At 34.8% G+C, this 20086-nt stretch overlaps 1 long non-coding RNA gene across 1 annotated transcript in view; it reads right to left on the bottom strand.

Moving 5' to 3' along the window:
- LOC128080738 (uncharacterized) overlaps nucleotides 1-20086 on the bottom strand; it is a 216288-nt gene that overhangs the window by 92814 nt on the left and 103388 nt on the right. The window contains exon 3 of the long non-coding RNA XR_008206864.1: nucleotides 8746-8787. This is a non-coding gene — a long non-coding RNA (uncharacterized LOC128080738). The remainder of the gene's footprint in view (nucleotides 1-8745; nucleotides 8788-20086) is intronic.

The following is a 20086-nucleotide window of genomic DNA, read 5'->3' as shown; positions in this document are numbered from 1 at the left end:
TTACAGTGCTGCTGCTTCAGTTCTTGAAAATTTCCTTTATATGAAGTACTCTTTGTTTTCTCTCATTTGGAAGACTGTCAGATACACCAGGTTATATGGCAAAGATCTAGACTAAACTTTATTATGCAATATTACATTCACTCGGTGAGAAAAAGAGGCAAAGATCAGTTACAGATTCACATTTCTTCTGCATTCTCTATTGACTTCTGCCAGCTTCCATGAGGGCAGTGAAAAATAGATAACATCACCGATGACAACAAACATGAAATATCAGTAGTGTCTGCAACTGAAAGAGGACTCTTAGCAAAATAAGTAGTATATTACATTAGGATATTATTTAAAAAAAAAAAAAAAAAAAAAAAAAAGATACAGCATAATAAGAATTTTTTACCTATAATTTTAAAGTATTTAGTTTTTAGTGGAAATTTGGTGGAGAATTTTCCTGCAGGGGATATCTGAATGCAGAGACTTCTACTATTATAATACCCTATAATAACCAAGATAAGTGAGATTTAACAACTCCGCAGGACTGGAGTTTATATCCTGCTTGGAAATTATAAAGTACAGCAGCAGTCAGCCCTCTTCTTTTCCTGTGGTTCCCATGAAAGAGTCATGATGTTTATTACATACTGAGCCTTTTTACACCAACACAATACATTTCTGATATCACTGACGATACGTTCTAAGAAATTATGTGGACTGAAAACACAGAGGTTGTTCTGAATAGAATTAAATCAGAATACACAATGGGAAATAATAAGGAATAATTAAATATGTTTTGTACCCATAGATTAATTGAAATTGGCTTCAAGTAGACAATATTTCATTAAAATGGAAACTACATTAAATGTTTTGTATCATTTATTTGATCCCACTGGCAAAAAAAGGAAAGGGAAAGGATGGGTAAACTAATGTGGGTAAGGCAGACATAAAGAAGATGGTTGGTAGGCTTGGGCAAGGGCAGAACTCATGTGGAGGTGGACTAGAAAAAGTGAGAATTTGGGGATGGGAATAAAAACGTGATGGGCAAAGCATTTGAGGATGAAGGAACGTTTAATAAGATCTAAGCCTGCACTTATACATGTACATGTGGACCGACAACTATACTGCAATTCCATATTTATAAGTGATGGCTATTTTTTGGTCAGTTTTCCACTGAATTTTGAACTGCTCTGGCTGACAACAGTAAAGATATTCTTCTGCCAAGGAAAAGCTCCATCTAACACATTTCACCTTAAAATCCATAAATTTGCCTATGTATTGCTGGCATAAAAATAACTCTAGTCTTACCCTACTTTTACAATTCTTATTAATGGCAAAGTTAAATACTAGGATAAAATATTATTTAAAAAAAAAAAACAAAAAACAAAAACAAAAAAAAACAACCCTCCATTTGACTGTTATTTGTTTTTATTTGCAAATATCTTCAAGTGGAGAAAATAAGCTAACTACGTTTCAGGATTTTTAGGCAACAACAATGCTAACATGTATTGAAAAGAGAAAGAAATGTAATGTAATCATCTTCACTTGTTCTAAAGATGGAAGCAGCAAGAACTGTTTTAAAACTGTGTCCTGAGAAGTACACGCCACTGCTATCTAGCATGAAATCAGTAGGAGTTACACTGTTTCATGGACCGATGATTTTACTACTTTTTTTTTTTTTTTTTCCTTTTCTTATAGTATTTGCTTTCTAAATTGCTGCTTGTATTCACTTATCATATTTATTTAAGCAAAATGGTATTTATTACAGCAGCATGTATTAACATGGGTAGGGTTAGCCACATTTCAGCAATTGCAGTTAATTCACTGGCAACACATAATTGTACCGTGATATGGCAGAGCTAACAATTGCACCAGCATGGCTACTCAATGAGAAACAGTCCTTTAAATTCCTACAGGCGTATGGCTCTTCTGGTGGCTTAGAATCACTGCTGGAAGAAAACGATTAAATTTCAAAATCAGAGTTGCCTGTTGTAGTCAGAAAAAACACATGAGCGTAAAGATACACTAACGAGGCAATGTGTTTTGCAGAGCTTTGGGTTAGGAGATCTAGATAAAAAATGATGAACTAGTAGGATCCCTGTGAAGTTTTGTATGAGCACACACTTGCACAGTTGCTGACAATGCTTTACAAAATTCATTTGCTCTCGGCCTCTAGAACAAATCACTGTAAATGACCTTTACTGCTAAGGAGCAAGACAAAGAAAGGATGGGAGATGAAGATGTAGAAATCTAAACTAAGGTCAAACAAAACTTGCTGAGCATTATCTTTTTTTTTTTTGAGGGGGAGTGGGGGTTGTAAGTAAAAGAACATCACTCCAGGAATCTGTGTATGGAATTAAACGGGAAAATGACTACTCTAGCATTTGGCCACCTTTGGATGTGGATCATACCACAGCAGCTTCTGGTATTGCAATTTATTCTGAACAGCACAAGGGAAAACAATCTAAGAGAATATTCAGCACGTTTTCTGTTAAGAGAGCATATTATTTTATCACTAATAGCCTACTCATTAAGAGTAAGATGAAGCAGGTAAATTGCTACCTGCAGCTAAACTAACTTAGATCAGAAGTCCATCAGACATGTACTGAACTCTAAGACAAAAGCTTAAGACTGCATTTGTCTTCTACATCAAAATACACCAAAACATTTGGCAGGAGTTTTAATGTAACTCTATTTTTTTTTACAGTAGCAAAAAACTTTTCATTATGTAGTCAGTTCTTTCTTTAACTGTCACATTTTAGTGTCTGAATGAAACATGATTAGTAAGGTTTAGCAGATGTTTCCTCATCTGATCAATCTAGCTGCTTCTGTCCTGCTTATCAGAAGTATTTCATTGATGGTCATGAAATTTAATCCTTTTTCTTGTACTATGTCTGGCTTAGAGTGAAATAGAAGGCAACAGCAGATTATTACTACTTCACTAAGTTGAATACACTTCCTCTTAAAGAGTCTTTCAGTAATAAATTAATAGAAATTTATATTAATTGACTGCTCTATCTGTAAACATCTTGAGATTTTAAGTTACATTGCTGCAAATATTTCTATGGTTCCATAACTGAATTCTGTAGGGCATCCGAACATGAGAAGGCTGTTAGAAGAACCATGTTAATATGACTGATGGATACACCAGCGCACAACAATGTAAGATTCAGGAGTTCATTTTACTGGATTAAGGAATTGAAAATTTGTAGGAAAATCAGAAAATTGAAAATTTTGCTACCCAAACCACAAACTACTTTAAGTAATTTCTGTTTTGGTCAAAATACATTGCCGTTCCAACATACAGATCAAGAAGCAAATCCAACTTCTTACTCTCAAGGGCATCATATGTGCTATTTGTCCTCCACCCAGATTATACTTCTATAGAAGTTATCATTATAAGAATGATTATAAGAAGCTATCATTATAAGAAACTGCCAAATGAAGAACAATTAAGCTGGCACAGAGATTTGAAAATATGGATTAAAGTACACTTTATCTTATCAGTCTGGTATGGTATATCATTTTCTGAGAGACTGAAGGAAAGATTATATAATATGGTTTGTAGTTTACAGAAAGATATAAGGGGACATTACTAGAACAGATCAAATACGAGGAAGCCTTAACCACAATCACAGTTGAAATACAATGGAGCTTCTTTTTAAGTATTAGCTTTTTTTTTTTTTTTTTTCCCTGCCATAGAAAGGACTATAGCAAATTCTGATCGCATTTTGTAAGAAATAGAATTTTATTTGCTAGAAGGGAAACTAATCCTAAATTGATGTATTGCATTATAAAGGTCTAGTCATTTTGGGGGGAGAACATTAAGTAGACTCTTAATAGCAACAACAAAGTCTTGTCTCATTTTTTAAAAACAAAATCATTTAGAGAAATGTGAGGAAGGAAGATAAACATTTCTGTGTAAGATAGACACGTGCTAACCTGTGAAAGATAATTTGAGTAGTCAGCAAATCCCTAGTGGCACAAATATGAGGAGACACTGGCCAGAAAAATCCATCTGCTTTTCAGTATGTGTAACACTTGTCTTATCAAGGAAATAAAAGTGTCTCTCGCTAAAATCATAGCTGTCACATTAGCATTATATCAGCGCCTGCAAGCAACCATGGTAAAAGATTGTTAAAGGTTTTCAGTGTACATTCTATTTCTCCAAGAGCTTAAACAACACTACAAAAAGTGGCTCTGGGCTAAACCGCGGTGTGTTACGTGTCTGTTATATCACGTGTCTTTAGGTACTTATTTTTAAATTTCTCTACTGAGGTAGGCCCAAACACTAATCTTGAAAAGGAATGCTTAAATTGAAAGGGATGGGACAGAAGCCTCAAGTATTTGAGCACTGTGCACACAATATGCAGCTCTCTTGCAATCTTGCAATCATCCTTGCTGGGATGCCAGGCAGAAAATTTATCTCTCAGTGTCTTGAAATTCCTTTGAATTCAATTGATTTAAGCAAATTACAGTTTAAAGATGATTTTTATCTGGATTTCTAGATAATTTCATATACTTCAGTGACAGAAAAAATTCATGAGTACTCCCAGTCACTTCTCCATCTTTCTTACTTGTTGATGTGAAAAAGAAAATGAGAGGCTGATCTAACTGAAAAATTAAGGACAAACAGAAGCTGGATTAAAACAAAACAAAACAAACAAACAAAAATGTTAATGGCCTGAGATCCAAAATGACAATGTCTGGAAACAAACCAATATGGAATATGGAATGTTGAATAAAGGGGAAGAAAGGGAAGGGATGGTAAGATGGAAAGCAGCAGCCTAGGTCTTCTAACTGGCACAAGTGTATGAAAAATAATCATTACCAGCCTGTTTGTGAAAAGAACTATATTTATACTTCTTGCTAAAGAATAAAAAGGGAAGAGTAGGTGAAAAGGAAGTCAAAAGGGAAGAGAAACAACCTTCAATCTATCTAGATTAGTCCAAACCATGATAGCAGGAGTGAGACTAAGTTGCTCTTTGATAGGCACTACCAAATCATATTTAGTGTGCACACAATTTTGCATTAAACACAGCAAATAACACTGTTCCCAAAGACTGATATTTTTCCCACAAGAAACTGAAATGCCATTAATCTCGTCACTGAAACTTTTAAACAATTCTTTTGCCAGCTCAGGAGAAAGTTGGAAAGATAGAATTAATCCTTCGCAGCAAAGGGCAAAATAGTGATTATACATCTTCAAAAAAAATCACCAAAAAAATAAAAATAAAAAAATAAAAAAAAGACAGACAACATTAATATGTAATATGTATTAGTAACTATTGGCCTTATTTCTGCAAGTATTTTGAATCAGTATCTCCTTTTATTTTTTGCCAAAGCTGCTGGAGTTTAGTATCTGTGTAAACAGGGTCATGAGTTAGTACTAGTAACTATTAAAAATACTAATAATAATTTTAAAAAAGGGAAAATGCTTACATTGACTACTATACAATGCAACAATACTGACATGCACAAGACTGTGTTGACCTTAGCCTATAAAAAAGAACTGGCAGAAGACTTTCACAGAGCCCTGGATATGGCTAAAGAAAGGTGAAACTTGAAAGTTCAATGCTGCAGTCTCACCTGCTCGCTAACAGGAAGCCAGAATCACAGAATCCAAACTACTGGATGACTGAATTTTGTCTGAGAAAGGTGGAAGGACACTACAGCAGTAACAAGGACAACCATATCATTACATTTCACAAGAGGCAACTGTTCACTAAGGAACTGCACTTGCAATGAGCGTGCTGAACTTTTGTAATCCACCATGAATTGAGCCTGGAATTTATTTTCAGTATTTCTGAGTAATTAATATGCAATATATAAATTAATCTTCAATTTCTATGTATACATTTATACAACATAAAGCCATGATAGACTAAGCTGAGGAGAAGAACAAATCTCTTACTGATCGTAAAAAGAACATTCACGAAATCAAACAGGGAAATATAGCATCTGATGCACAAAAAAAGTTTGCTTTTGTCTTATTTTTCCTGTTTTAACTAAAGAGTTACTTTTAAATTTAGGGCAGCTCCAAATAGTTTCCAACACTCTCATATTAATAACAATTTCCTAACTTAAAGTTATTCTATTATATCTGCTCTTTTTTCAAAGCCTTAATTTGATTCAGTGTGTAAATCAAATAAAAATACCTAGCGTATACATAATCTATAAAGCTCAGCAGTTTTAAAGAGAACGCTAATTCCATTTTTTGCAGTCTAAGAAGAGAAACAATAAAAAAAACACAGAGGTTAAGTGATTTGCCCAAGGTCAAATGTATCAGCAGAAGAGAAGTCAAAAGTTCATAGATTAGTGGACTTCTTATTAATTAGCATTACATTGACATATTTTGTAGAACTGCAGGTAAAGATTGCTTGCTGTGTAATAATGTATCCTAATAACCCTCAGTGGGAATATCTACTTGAAGGAGAAAGGAAGTGATGAGAAAATGAATAGTCACAAATCATTAGAATAATAAAATGTTCACTGAAGAGTTGTAAGACAATTCACAGATGGAACAGCTTATTGACTAGTGCCAGTGCATTCTCTCTCACCTAAAATTGCAAAGGTACAGAGAGCTAGAAGATATATATAATGCAGTGCAAACAAATAGTGACTGAGCAATACAGTGGCAGATTAAATGTCATGTAAAAAAATGTAAAGTGATGTACAAGGTGAAAAAAGAACATTGGAGCTTATAATTACTATCAGACTTAAGTAAATAAATAGTTCCACAAGTGTTCAAGTATTCAGTAAGAAACTGAGAATAGCAGGAGAAATCATTTTGAAATGGTGTAACCCTCTCCCACTGCAAAAACCACATCTAGCATACAAAATCCAGAAAGGGTAAACAACATCTTCTGTGCAGGTAGAGCAGTAGGATGCTTCTCTTGACAAGTCCTCCTAAGAGGGATGGATATTTGTGAGCCGATGCTCACAAATCACTGGTGGCACAGAGGAAGTGGACAGGCATTAACTGTTTATTGTTCTTCCAGTTCAAATCTATCCAATCCAATGTAGATTTAAATGAAGCTACACAAAACCATATTAAAAATGATATCTATTTTTATTAATGCACAGAGTGAGCAGAGTAATAGACCTGTGCAACTTAGTGTCAAAGGACACAGTTTTAAAGTTTGCATAGGTTATAAGAAAAGATTCATGGAGGAGAAAACCAACAATGTTTTAATTTCTGTAAATCACTCTAGCTGAATTTTCTTCAGCTAAAATTGTTGGAGGCCTGAAAAGCATCTGGAAAAGTGTTTTGTAATTATTACTCTCACTTTTTCTAGGAATATATTTATAGTCATTGCCAATAGATAAGATGCACAGCCATATGATTCTGGGTGATTCCTTCTTTTGCTACAGATATACTATTCATTATTTTTGTGTAACTCCCTGATAAATCCCATTCAATAACCTAGGTTTTCCAAATATGTGATACAAGGGAAATAAGTGAAACAATTGTTTCTCAGTTTTGGATTCCACTTCGAGGGTAAGAGGGAAGAATAATCACTGTAGAAGTAAATATGTAATCAAAGTAGGTTAATACATAATCAGGATGTCAGCAAAGTACTGCATTGCAGTTTAGTTCTAAACAAGTACCTCCTTTATTGGATAATGTCTAAAACATTAGAAATTATTTGTTGAGATTTTTTTTTTAGTATTATATGTTTTTAATATTATCATGGCCATGAAGTATTCTGTTTCAAATGCTAAGTTATATGGGGACCAGTAGACAAGTGCAAACATGGAATCTCTGAAAAGTTAACAGGAGTCTCTCAATGTGAATTGCCCTTTGCCATTGCATAATACCTCTTGGCAACAGTCAGAATACCAACCAGATCAAACACAACCTGCTCTAAAGATTTTCAAATGAAACAACATGGCTTTATAATAGCATTGAGTAGTAACACTTCATTTAATATGTACATTAATTATTGCTGAATTATAATGGAGTTCCTAAAAAGATCTCTAATGTTCACATTAATACTAAATGAATTCATTATGATCAGTGTAATTACAATGAATGCTAACTAAATTAATGGTAGTTAGACAAGCTAGAAACAGTGTCACCCATTTACTTGACACCTTCCAACCCAAATATATTTTGGCATTGCTTATATAATAGCAATGTGAATAATAAGGCCGTGTCATTGTCACAGTTTTTCGCACCATCAAACTGCTAATTATCTTATTGTATTTCATTTTCTTATGCATACATACACACAGTAGACATCTATATTATCTGAAAAATATAAAAATAACGGAGCTTTATATCAATCTGATGGTTTTGCTTGGATTTAGTTGCAGGCACTGTATTTATACAAAAAGCCCTACGTAGTTATTCAGAAAATAAGGAGTGAGAAAACAGACTATACAAGTTGTTGTGACCCAGTTCTATTCTCCAGTATTCATTCTGGTGTGAACTCTACAGATCATCTATTGGAGCACATTTCCAGGCAAAGCCTGATGCCAGGTGGTATGTTTATCATTTATATTTCTTGACCTGCTGGCCTAAGCCTCACATAAGGTATTCTTGCCTATGGCAAAATAAATCTTTTCTGGGAATTGTATCTGTAGCCATACACCAGACATCTCATGGGCTCTTACAGAGTATTAACTGTGCAGAAGTTTTCAAGGAAGTAGGATCAGAACCCAGTTTTGTCCATAAGAAACAACAGCAAAGAACATTTTAGCAGCTTAAGGAAAATAGTATGTGAAGTCTATTTCAACAGAAGGAATAAAAAGATTTACCTTTAAAAAGCTTCAATCAATGGAATGCAATTTTGTTGCCATCTGTTAGAGAAAACAAAGTGAAAGAGAGATGATTTCACAAAGCTCATGGAGATAATGAAGTTTTATATACAACTCAACAGAATATAATTAGATGTCACATTACTAATAAAACTTTTTATGGTTCACTTTTTAAGTAGAATAAAGAATTACGGACTAATAAAACATCCTCATACTTTTTTTTCTTACACTACTTCGATTCACAACTAACACATCAGCAACTGGATATGTTACTTTGCATTCAAATGCCTTACATGGCATGAACTGTAAAAATCAATTACTCCTTTGTCTGGGAAACAGGGTACTGGTGGACTGGTATGGCAATGCTGCCAAACACTGAACGAACCATCAAAACACAGATTGATTCTTTGTTCATATAACAGGAAATACAAAGAAAAAAAAGCCTATCATCCTTCAACTTTTCTTCCACTTTTTTTTTTTTTTTTTTTCATTGTATTTCAGAAGAAGATGAACTGTAGCCTTCCGGCAATCACTAATGCAGTGTTTGTATTCCATGTTGAGATTATTCACTTGGGTGCTGCACTGAAGCTGTGTGGGCTATTTTGACACTGCATCCAGATGCTCCAATTTTGCTTCAGTGACTCAGAGAAAAACCAAAATGCCTTAAAGCAATGTTCAAAGGGTTAGGTCTTGATGAACCAGTAAAGTACTCAGAAGAAGTGTTTCTAAACGTCTCTAACTAATGCTGAAGTGACTTAAGTGGCCTCAGTGTGACACTCAGGCAGGGAATACTTAATAGAAAGATTAAGTCCTGTTACAGATAGCTGTGCTTCAGGCGATTGTAGATTTTGCCCCATTTCTTTTTGAGAAACAAAAAAATGGAGCATAAGTGAACAAGAGAAAAATGTATTATTTTTACAGCAGCATATACATCTATGAAGAATAAGTGTTGGAGTGATCTAGTTAGAAATATTTTATTAAAATTTGCACTTGTCATACATTTCCATTTACTCCTTTGAGACCGAATCAATAATTAACTGTTTGGTTGAGAATATAAAATCAGACTTTTTAATTGTTTTTTGGTGAAGGAAGGGACTTCCTATAGAAGGATGGATGGAAGAAAGAAAGGAAGGTTGGTTATTTGCATCCTCTAACTCTTTTCACCAGTGCAGTTTAGAAAATAATTCCAATTTTCAAAATAAAACATTTGCTGAAATATCTTAATCTATCTAGAATTGAAAATGGCTTTAGTTCTACAGAATAAGAAAGATCCAAAATCAGAGAGAGTGACAGATTTTTAGTTAAAAATAGAATTCAATAAGTTTTACTGACAGTAATCTTGGCTGAACCTGAGCCAGCAGTGTGCCCAGGTGACCAGGAAGGTCAATGGCACCCAGTTTTCTAATTGAAACAGTGCAGCCAGTAGGAGCAGGAGGTGATCTTCCAGTCATACTCAGCTCTGGTGAGACTGCACCTTCAGTGCTATGTTCAGTTTTGGGCCCCACACTAAAAGAAAGACACTGAGATCTTAAAGCTCGTGCCAAGGTGGGCAATGAAACTGCTGAGAGGCCTTGAGCACAAATCTTATGAGGAACGGCTATGGAAGCTGGAATTGTTTAGTCTGGACAAGAAGAGGCTCAGAGGAGATTTTAACACTCTCTATGTAGGGGTTGGCCTCTTCTACCAGGTAACTAGCAACAGCACGAGTGAGAATGGTCTCAAGCTGCACCAAGGAAGATTTAGGTTGGATACTAGGAAAAACTTCTCCAGAAGGGTGGTCAAATGCTGAAATGGGCTGCCCAGGGAGGTGGTGGGTCCCTGACTATGTTCAAGAAATATTTAATGTTGTACTGAGGGACCTGGTTTAGTGGGGAAACATTGGTGGCAGGTGGACAGTTGGACTGGACGATCTTGGAGGACTTTACCAACCTTTGTGACTCTGCAATTCTTTATTGTACTTGAAAAGTGAACCATAAAAATCCAATGTACCATATATATTTTTGAAAAGAAAACAAACAAACAAAAAACCAAAAAAATCCAACCAACAAATTAACAATTGACAAGGACAAATGACTTCTCCAGCCAGAATGTCAGTTTCCTTTGAATTTCTGGTTATAAGGTCTTTTAGAAAAAATGTGCTTTTTGCATTATTTTGAGAGAAGTGGTAATGAGAATAATGTTCCCTGTTAGCATTTAATAAAAGAGCATCAGAAACAGGAAAAAAAAACCCAACACCTCTATCTAGTCACTAGATGGTACACAGTTGTTCTTATTCCTTCACCACACCTCTAGACAAAAGGTAATCATTCACTGAATTAAGCTTCAGGAAGGCTGGATTTCATAACTGGTATAAGTAGATTTTCTGTGTGACTTTGCAATATCCAACAACTATTTCTACATATGCAGACTGCTACTGAGGGATTTTCTCGCAAATGGTCAATAAATCAGCTGTGCCTAAAAGATACTGCTGGATCTCTTCCCACAGACCCCCCATCATTGTTTTGTCTTTTTCTCACATTCTGTGGCAATGTAAACTGTAAGAAAAGATTATTCAGATTCAATAAACAGACACTGTTTTTTTCTCCATTTGTATTGATCTTTGAGTCTGAGTTTAAATTAGCACACTCATGTGGCTAGCAACTTCTACTAAACCCGCTTAATGAAAGCACATTAGTTCAGTACAGATCCTTGAATGTCAGACAAAATGGAGACACGTGCAGCAGAACTTTGTGTGAATAATTTTTCAATTAGATGCTTTAACACAACAGTTACTGAAAAATCATTCTGCTCTTCCTAACTCTACCACCCCCAAATTAACCAACATTTTGCATTTACCGCCAAACAAAAACATACTTCGATTTCATCAAGGATGGACTGACAAATAATCTGGGAATACACTAGGATTAAATAAACGTAGAGAAGAATTATCTTTCACTGGTTTTAAGAAACAGTGTTTTTGTCCAACCAGCAATATGGAATATTACTCTTGCCACAGATAAAGGAAACTCTGCAGAAGCCATTTCAACACAGAACCAAAGAACTGGAAATGAAAGATTAGGTTTACACACTCTTTGTAAATCATTCATGGAAATAAAAGGAATCCCCCCTCTCTTTATTTATTCAATAGCTCCGTGGTCAGGGCCTCATCTGATATACAATGCGGGACAATCGGGTTCAAGTCCCTCTTTGTCAGGGTGTTCTTGAACCCACATTTTAACTTTCCCAGAAGAGTTCTTAAACCAGTGAGAAATCTGTAATTGGCTTTTCCTGATCCCCATGGAAAAGCTGTTCTGCATGGATTATTTAAATACTGAGTCAAAGAGCGAGAATGACTCTTTGGTCTGGCGGTTAAAGCATTCACTGGGGAGGCACACAGCGGGGTCAAAGAAGCAGTTCAAACAGCTCAGGTGAGAGCATACCACTGCAGAACATCCACTGGCTATGTGATTCCCCTGGAAAGTGGAAAATGAGGGTTTAAAGCTCAGTCAGGGGAAAGAAGTTGAAACCTAGCCTCCTATATATAGGAGTTACTGCATTAGGAACATATGGTGAGTTCTTCAACCTCGTGGGGGGAGAGGTAAGTGCATGAGAGGGGAAGATGGAAAAGAGAAGCAGTTGTTGTCTTCTCCCCACAGTTTTGTGAATCTTTTCCTTTCCAAGAAGAAAAATGAAAGACATTCCAAGTTCAGTCTGCACTTAAAAAAAAAAAAAAAAAAAAAAAAGGACAGGCAGTGTTTCTTTAAATTTATTCACTAAAAATATATTCAGATATTTGATGGAAAAACTTATTTCCCCCCACGTTCAGGTTAGGCTCGAAATTCAAGATGGGATTAAAAATTTTTGCGTGTATAAAACCCCTTCCTCACTAATTTTTTTAAATTTATTTATTTATTTATTTATTTGGCTCTTGAGTTTGAGCTTTCTGTTAATATATGTTTGTAATAAGCACTAATAACTCCCGTGGACCTAGGATGGATTGCCATTTAAGGTCTGTATTACAAATGGCATTCTCAGAACTAGTGAAGTAAGAGGGAGATATTACAGTGAAAGCTGTATTAAGTTAATGTTTCAGCTTGTACAGGGTATATATGTCATACTTTTTAGCATATGAGAAAGGAATGGTCACGGGTTTGGGGTTTTTTGAGCCAGTATAGTTCATCTGGCAACATGAATTTTGAATTTCTATGATATCATGGTTGTAAACCTCCTATTTGACTGTGATATTTTATATTTAGTTTATTACATACTTCCTGCAAGCTCAGCTGAGTCTGTTTTATGAGGAAATAAATCATTATACTGAGCAACAGAAAAATATATCTGAAATTGAGACTACTAGCCATCAGCTCAGACTAGAGAATTCATTTACTTTCCTGAAGATTGGATACAGAATGTTGTTGTTTAAATTTGAACAAGGCATAATTCACTTATGGTATTTAAATCTTGTTTTTCTTTCACTGTCACTATTTCACTCCTAAAATCTTCATGTTTTTCTGACAGCATTCAGAAGCTCTAGGGATATCAGTGACAAGTTAACTGGATGTAAGTCTTTCAAACAAAAAATGCATTAAAAGAAAAGTTTTACTTCTTGCAGGTCTAATTTCTAATATTTCCAATGTTCCATTCCAGCCCACCCACACTGAACACAGAACATCATATTCACTTTAGAAGCTTCATGAGCTTTTCAATTCCTCCATTTGGGCAGGGAATACAAGTTTTTGTCAGTAATCACTAATTTTCAACAGACTCCTATAAGAACAGCTGACTTAAAAAGTCAGCTGACTGACTTCTTAAGAAAATTCTGCTCTGATGTGACAACAAGATCTGAAATGGAAAATGAGTACTCTAATGAATGGTTCACAAAATGTATGCTGCTTTTATCACAAGGACGTTCATGGGATATTGAAAGAAAAATAGGTAGTAGGGAAAAGTTCTTCCTCATGACCAACAAGCATAGCAAGTCTATGATTCTGTGATTCAAAGTACTCTAAGACTCTATAAAGTATTTGTAAATTTCACAAAAAAAAAAAAAAAAAAAAGGCCAAATGGCCGTTAGCACCTTTTTAAGTGTGTTACAAATTAATATGTAGAAGAAAAAAAAAAAAAAAAAAAAAGTTATTTAGAAATATATAATGACAAAATGAAAAAAATGCTAATGTATTCCATTAGTAAGTGAACTGGAAAAAGAATCAAGATTCTCTAACTCCTTTTGTAAAGCATTTCTACAGCTACAGAGCAGCTATAATTTTAAAATGTAAATATACAGATCTTTCAGTTCAGTATTGTGGTAATTTAATATAGATATGCAATATTTCCAAAACTGCTGTGCGATTTTCTTACTTGTTCATCACTAAATGATAATTCACCTTAATTTTCTTTAATTTCAGCCACACTGAAAAGAATTCATTAATAGAAATCTCAAGGCCTGATGCAACTTTCAGTATAAAAAGAGTAAGGCTAGCACTGAATCCTCTATGATCAGAATTGAACATGTGAAATTATCAGGAATAAAAACACTTATTCAACCTCATCTACATGACTGATGCAGACCTATTTCCATCATGTAGTACTACAAAATACGGTACTGCTTTTGTCAGTTTCGAGTTCTAAAAGGAAAAGGGATAGAGAAAAAATATACAGCTCAGTATAAAAAAAAAAAAAAAAAAAAGTTCAGCAGTTCTATAGAAATCCATGAAATTATACTTAATAACTAAAAAATAATTAGGGAAGAAATAATTAAGTCAATGTTAAAATAAGTGCTTTTGATGCTATACTGCACCACATTCTTGTTCAAAATTGTTCACTAATTTACATAAGAACAGAAATGTAACTAAATTGTTTCTGGGTTATTGGTCTTTTAATCTTGTATATTAATTCAGGTAATGTACCACTACAACTAGTTTCCATTTAATTATTTTTATTTATGTACCATTAAACCCAATTTTCATTATTTCTGTTGTAGAGAAAAACAAGGATGAATCCACTGTACTTGGGTTATCATCTTATTTCCAGTCCTCATAAGGCCCCTTTTCCTTACTGACGAGAGAATCTTGCGCATTCTTTCAAGTTGGATTTTATTTCTTTAATTAGGAGGGTCTATCACGACCTTCTCAGTGAACTCTTCAAATTTTAATATACTTCTGCTTCACTACTCTAGCTGATTGTTTCAGAGTTTGTGTAGAACACACGCCTGATCTGCAAGAAAGCCACTCTTAAGGTCTTTCATATTCTGCCGTAATCCCCTGGTAATTACAAAGGCTCTCTCTGCAACAATAAGCAAGTCTGAGAGAAGTTCTATGGCTCTGCATCACACATTAAATTGCACATGTACATTTCAGTTAAATTTACTTCCCTTGAGACTCAAGCTTGCATACAAGACCTGTGAGATGCCAAAACGCAAGAATTGAATGGTTATGATGATGGTAACTGTGTCTGTAAGAAGCATCGATTACACAAAATACAAAACACAACTTGGATGAAGGCTTTACTTTAGGAGCAGTTAAGTCCTCATTAGAAAAGCAAAACTGACAGAGCCTAAAAACACTTATTTTATGGCTGATAACCATTAATCATCTTTACTGATTTTTTTTTTTTTTCTCCCCTAGGACTCAAACCGTGCTTTTCAATGTTCCTCAGTAATTACTCATAGCTTTTTTTTTTTTTTTCTTAGGGAAAACAGGTCCTTCTACCAAAGAGATTTTGCAAGGTTTGTGACTTAGCTGCAGCTATTACTCCATGCATTTAACCCAGGAGCTATCAGAAGTCAGCTTTCCAATTACTGTGCATACAGAAAAGAAAATGGTATAATACATGTTTTTCTACATCACATGTAGAAAAACTTCTTTGCTCTATTTTCTTTTTTCCTTCTTTGAATTTCCTCAGCCTATTGCACGTTGATCAAGAATATACTTGTGTGTTCAGCATTTTCTAAGGGACACACCAGGTTCTATGTCTCAAAAGAAAAATAATAAGGGTCCAAAGTACAGAAAACCTCTCCCATTACCCTGAACTCACCTTGGCCTAAATAAATTTAAAAGAAAAAAACCAGTTTTGTGCAGTTTGCCACCAATATAACTGGTCCAAACCATGTTAAATGATGCTGTGGAATATGATAGTCTGTTGCGAAAATAGTTTGACAGTGATCACTGCTCTTGTGAGGACACCATCAGTCTCCTTTAGCAGGCTGTGACACTAATTCCCCATGCTGTATCTGTATACCTAATGCCTTCTGTTACCTGTTACCTTAACTTTTCTTGCTTAATAATTCTGTGTTTCTCGCTGTGCTGCTCCCCTGCAAACAACATAGGAAGCCAATATTTACTGGAAAAAATGAAACCAGACTAGAGAATGGTGCAAACTATTTTCCACATATTTCATCAGCAAACTACAAACAAACGTATTTTTCCTCGTTATTTTAATTGACATGGAAAAATTCACATAGCTCCCTTTTATAGAAATGAGGAGAAAAGGATACCAGTAATCTGGTACAGACCTCTTGAGAGACACAGACCTGTTGGAGTGCATCCAGAGAAGGGCCACAAAAATGATCCAAGGGATGGAATGCCTCCCTGCAAGGAGAGGAGGAAAGAGCTGGGGCTGTGCAGCATGGAGAAGAGAAGGTTCTGAGGTGAAGTGATAGCAGCCTTTTAGTATCTAAAAGAGAGCTCGAGGAAAGAAGGGGACCAAGACTTTAGCAGGGTCATTGGTGAGAGAACAAGGGGAAATAGCTTCAAGCTTAAAGAAGGAAAATTTAGGTTGGATATAAGGAAAAAGTCTTTTACAGAGAGACTGGTCAGGCACTGGAACAGTCTGCCCACAGATGTGGTGGACGCCGCATCCAGAGAGACTCTCCAAGTGAGCTGGATCAGGCACTGGGCAATCTGACTGAGCTGTGCATTGTTCATTGCAGGGGATTTGGACAAGCTAACCTTTAAAGATACCTTACAACTCTAAGGATCCTATGATTCTAATCTGGTCTTCACTCTTTTTGCCTAGTAACAGTTTTTCAAGCAATCATCTACTGTATGGAAATCTCAACTTGAAATGCCTGTTCTACCTGAAAATTATTTAACTCCTGGCCTCCCAGAAACTCTCTTAACTATACTCCCATACTACAGGGAGATTGTAGCTAAATATCTTTCTATCTCTCTTGAAAATTTTTACCACTTTTAATAAATATTAATATACCCGATGAGCCAGAGAAAGTAAAAATCATTCTATTCCCTCTTTGTTAGAGCATTTATACAGGGAATCCAAGCTCTAATTACATCAGTAATTAATATTTATATACAAATATTTGTATACAAAGTGGAATTACATGAACAAAGAAAATGCCTGGAAGTGCTGTGATTAAGGTACCTGCAGAAAAAGAGAGATGCAGTTTCAGGTAAGATTTTTCTTCCCTTTGCTGATTAATTTAATAGATTTTTCATTGAATGAAATAGGTCTGAACTACTGTGAATTCACATCAAAAACTAGTATGGGATATTACCATTTAGTTATTTTCAACTGAATTTACTGTAAGGCTATGTTTCTGGTTAGCACATCCAGCAAGACACAGCTTTCACAAACTGTGTGTGAATGCACATCATGCCACCTAAAAGAATGTCTCTGTGTTTTCTGGAAACAATTGCAGGTAAAAGCTATTAGGAGATGTGATGTTTTCATTGGATAACACTATGCCAGCCAGCAGCTGGCACCTTCAGGGTCTGTCTCCAGTCAGAGTCACTACAAATTTATTTAAACAAAGAAAGGTCTCAACAACTAAATACTAAATGAGTTTATGCTTTGCTGACTGCGAGCAGTAACTTATTCTCTAGCACCCTGGATGTCGGCGCATAGTAAAATACGGCAGTACAAGGCACTCTGTAGAGCACTGCTTAATAAATAAAACAAGTACTACTTGTAATTTATGGCTCTGTCAGTATGGCCTCCACAGAATGCATCCTAATTGTCTATTAAGAATACAAAACGATCAAGCAGAGATGACAATAATGAGGCCTGTATCAGAAAAAGGAACGTTCCCCTTTCTTAGAAAGCATGAATGGGATTTGATGAGAGTTAGGCTGTGCCTCAAACACAGAGAAATGAGGAATGAATGAGGCTCTCCTGTGAATAATTAAGCAACTGCCCACAGGCTGTACTCATTTAATAGTGAAGGTGAACACATTTGCTTTTTAGCATTTTTCTAATCTGCTAATAAAGTACAATTTAATGCCATTATAATTTTCCTAGAGAGCACTATAGACATGCATCTTATGTATGTACATTTTATCTCCAAAATCTTTAATAATATTTTCCTCATAATTCTGCATCAGTGTCCTTATTTGGGTCTTGAAGATGCTGCAGAAGATTAAAAGCCAACCAAATGAACAAACAACAGTCAGAAATGGAAGAGCTCATAAGGATCAAAACAAAGAAATGGCTCAGAAAATCTTCTATCAATCCCTTAGCATTTTTTCTTTCAGATGGTACAGAAAGGGAGAGTAAAACAGCTTCACAGAGTACAGTGGAAATGGTAAAGCTAAATTAGTACAGAAAGAATTTCTATAAGTGATGAAAAGTGACAACTAAATGCTGAAAATAAAGATTTAATGGTAGATTATTCTAACTTACTTTATTACAGAGTTACCCCCTGTTGGCTCATTTTCAGTAAAGGTGAGGGACAGCAGTCCCTGCAAGTAAAAAACTAATTGAGAAAAGGAATGCAGTTTTGGAAGCACAGGATACAGTTTGTGTCTTACAAATGTACAAAATCGTGCCCTGTTTGCTATGCATACATTGTCTAACTAACAAAAGTTGGTACATACTACAGCAGAGATTAACTTATAAATTCATGTCACTGTATTTTTAAATCACATTTCTGTGATACACTAACTATACCAGTTTCACATTAGTTTATGTGTAGTACACTAGTTTATATATATGGTATATAATATAATATAGTTTATATATATATGGTATATAATGTAATATAAAAACATAACATAATATAAAACATATAAAATACATATAGTAGTTTATGCAGCTGGGTCCTCAGCAGTAGTCATAACCACTAGCAACAAGAATATTCAGTGGGACAAAAAGAATTAGAGCTAGGATTCCAGATAACTGTCAGGGTTTTATTTACTTCTTACTTGTAAATGAGTCTTAGAGTGCACTGCAGACAAGTACGGAAATATTACGGTACAACATAGGGAGCATTTGTCTTCCCATGGATTTTATCTACACAGTTTGATAACAGAGAGAGGTAATATATCACCTGATGTAATTTTGGATTTTTACATTAGATACCATCCCCATTAAGCAAATTTTTGAGGCATGATGTTCTAGGGAGTTTAAGAAAGGAGAAGGAAAGATGGTATAAGCATCCCATTTTTGCATTGGAGATGGGATAAATTTTTTAATTGATCTAGTGCCTGGAAATCACATTATCAAGATAGAGAAATTCACAATATTTCCTTAAATGCTTCATCTTGTACTTATTGGATATCAGCATATCTCAATTTTTTTCTCTGATGTTAAACAGATGCCATTTACAGTGAAAAAAATATAGGAAATTATGGGACAAAAATACACAAAAATGTCCTGTGTGTAGTGTTATGTCAGCTTTTCATTTGCAAAATGGTAATGAAATTATTTTCCAAAGTCAACCAGAAATTTCAGCTGAGGCAGAAAACTGGACAAAATTATTAGATGTTCCTTAGACACTTGCATTGTGTTTCAAAGAAAGAAATATTCTAACCACGGAAATTTTTACTAGAATTTCCAAGTCATTTCTGTCAGGATTTCAGACATAGCTTAAGAAAAAAAATAATTTATGAAATTGAAAATAACTGGTTAATGAACAAGATTTTTCTCTTTTATGCTTTGTACCTCAGTGAAAAGTTAGAACAGATTCTAAAGTGGATGGGGAAACCTTACTTACATTTGCTGTAGTTTAATTTGTACTGATACTAAAATATGTTTGCATTCTTCCTATTCCATTTCGTCTTTGATCTCTTTTCCCCCTGTTAATTTCTATTCTTCTAAATGGATTAGATGGTTGTGTATCTGCTGTTCATTTTTCATACGCTCACATGTCCCAGGAAACTGTATTACCTGTCTGCCAAACTAGAAGGGAAAAATTAGTGTTAATCTAGTAATTTTTTTCTAGCAGCTATTGTCCCATCTAAATTCAGTAGATGATTATTTTCAAAAATAATCAATGATTTTTAGCCTTTCAAGTCAAATTTACATAAAAAAGCAAACAAACAAATCAATACAACACCCCCAGCTCCCCCAACACACACTGGAAAAATACCTTCTTCAGTTTAAAGAGATTTGTTTTCTCCTCAAATATTGT

Source organism: Tympanuchus pallidicinctus, unplaced genomic scaffold (genome assembly GCF_026119805.1).
Source record: "Tympanuchus pallidicinctus isolate F22 unplaced genomic scaffold, pur_lepc_1.0 scaffold2, whole genome shotgun sequence".
Lineage (NCBI taxonomy): Eukaryota > Metazoa > Chordata > Aves > Galliformes > Phasianidae > Tympanuchus > Tympanuchus pallidicinctus.
Note: the sequence above shows the minus strand (reverse complement) of the source record. Positions and strands in the feature narration are given on the sequence as shown.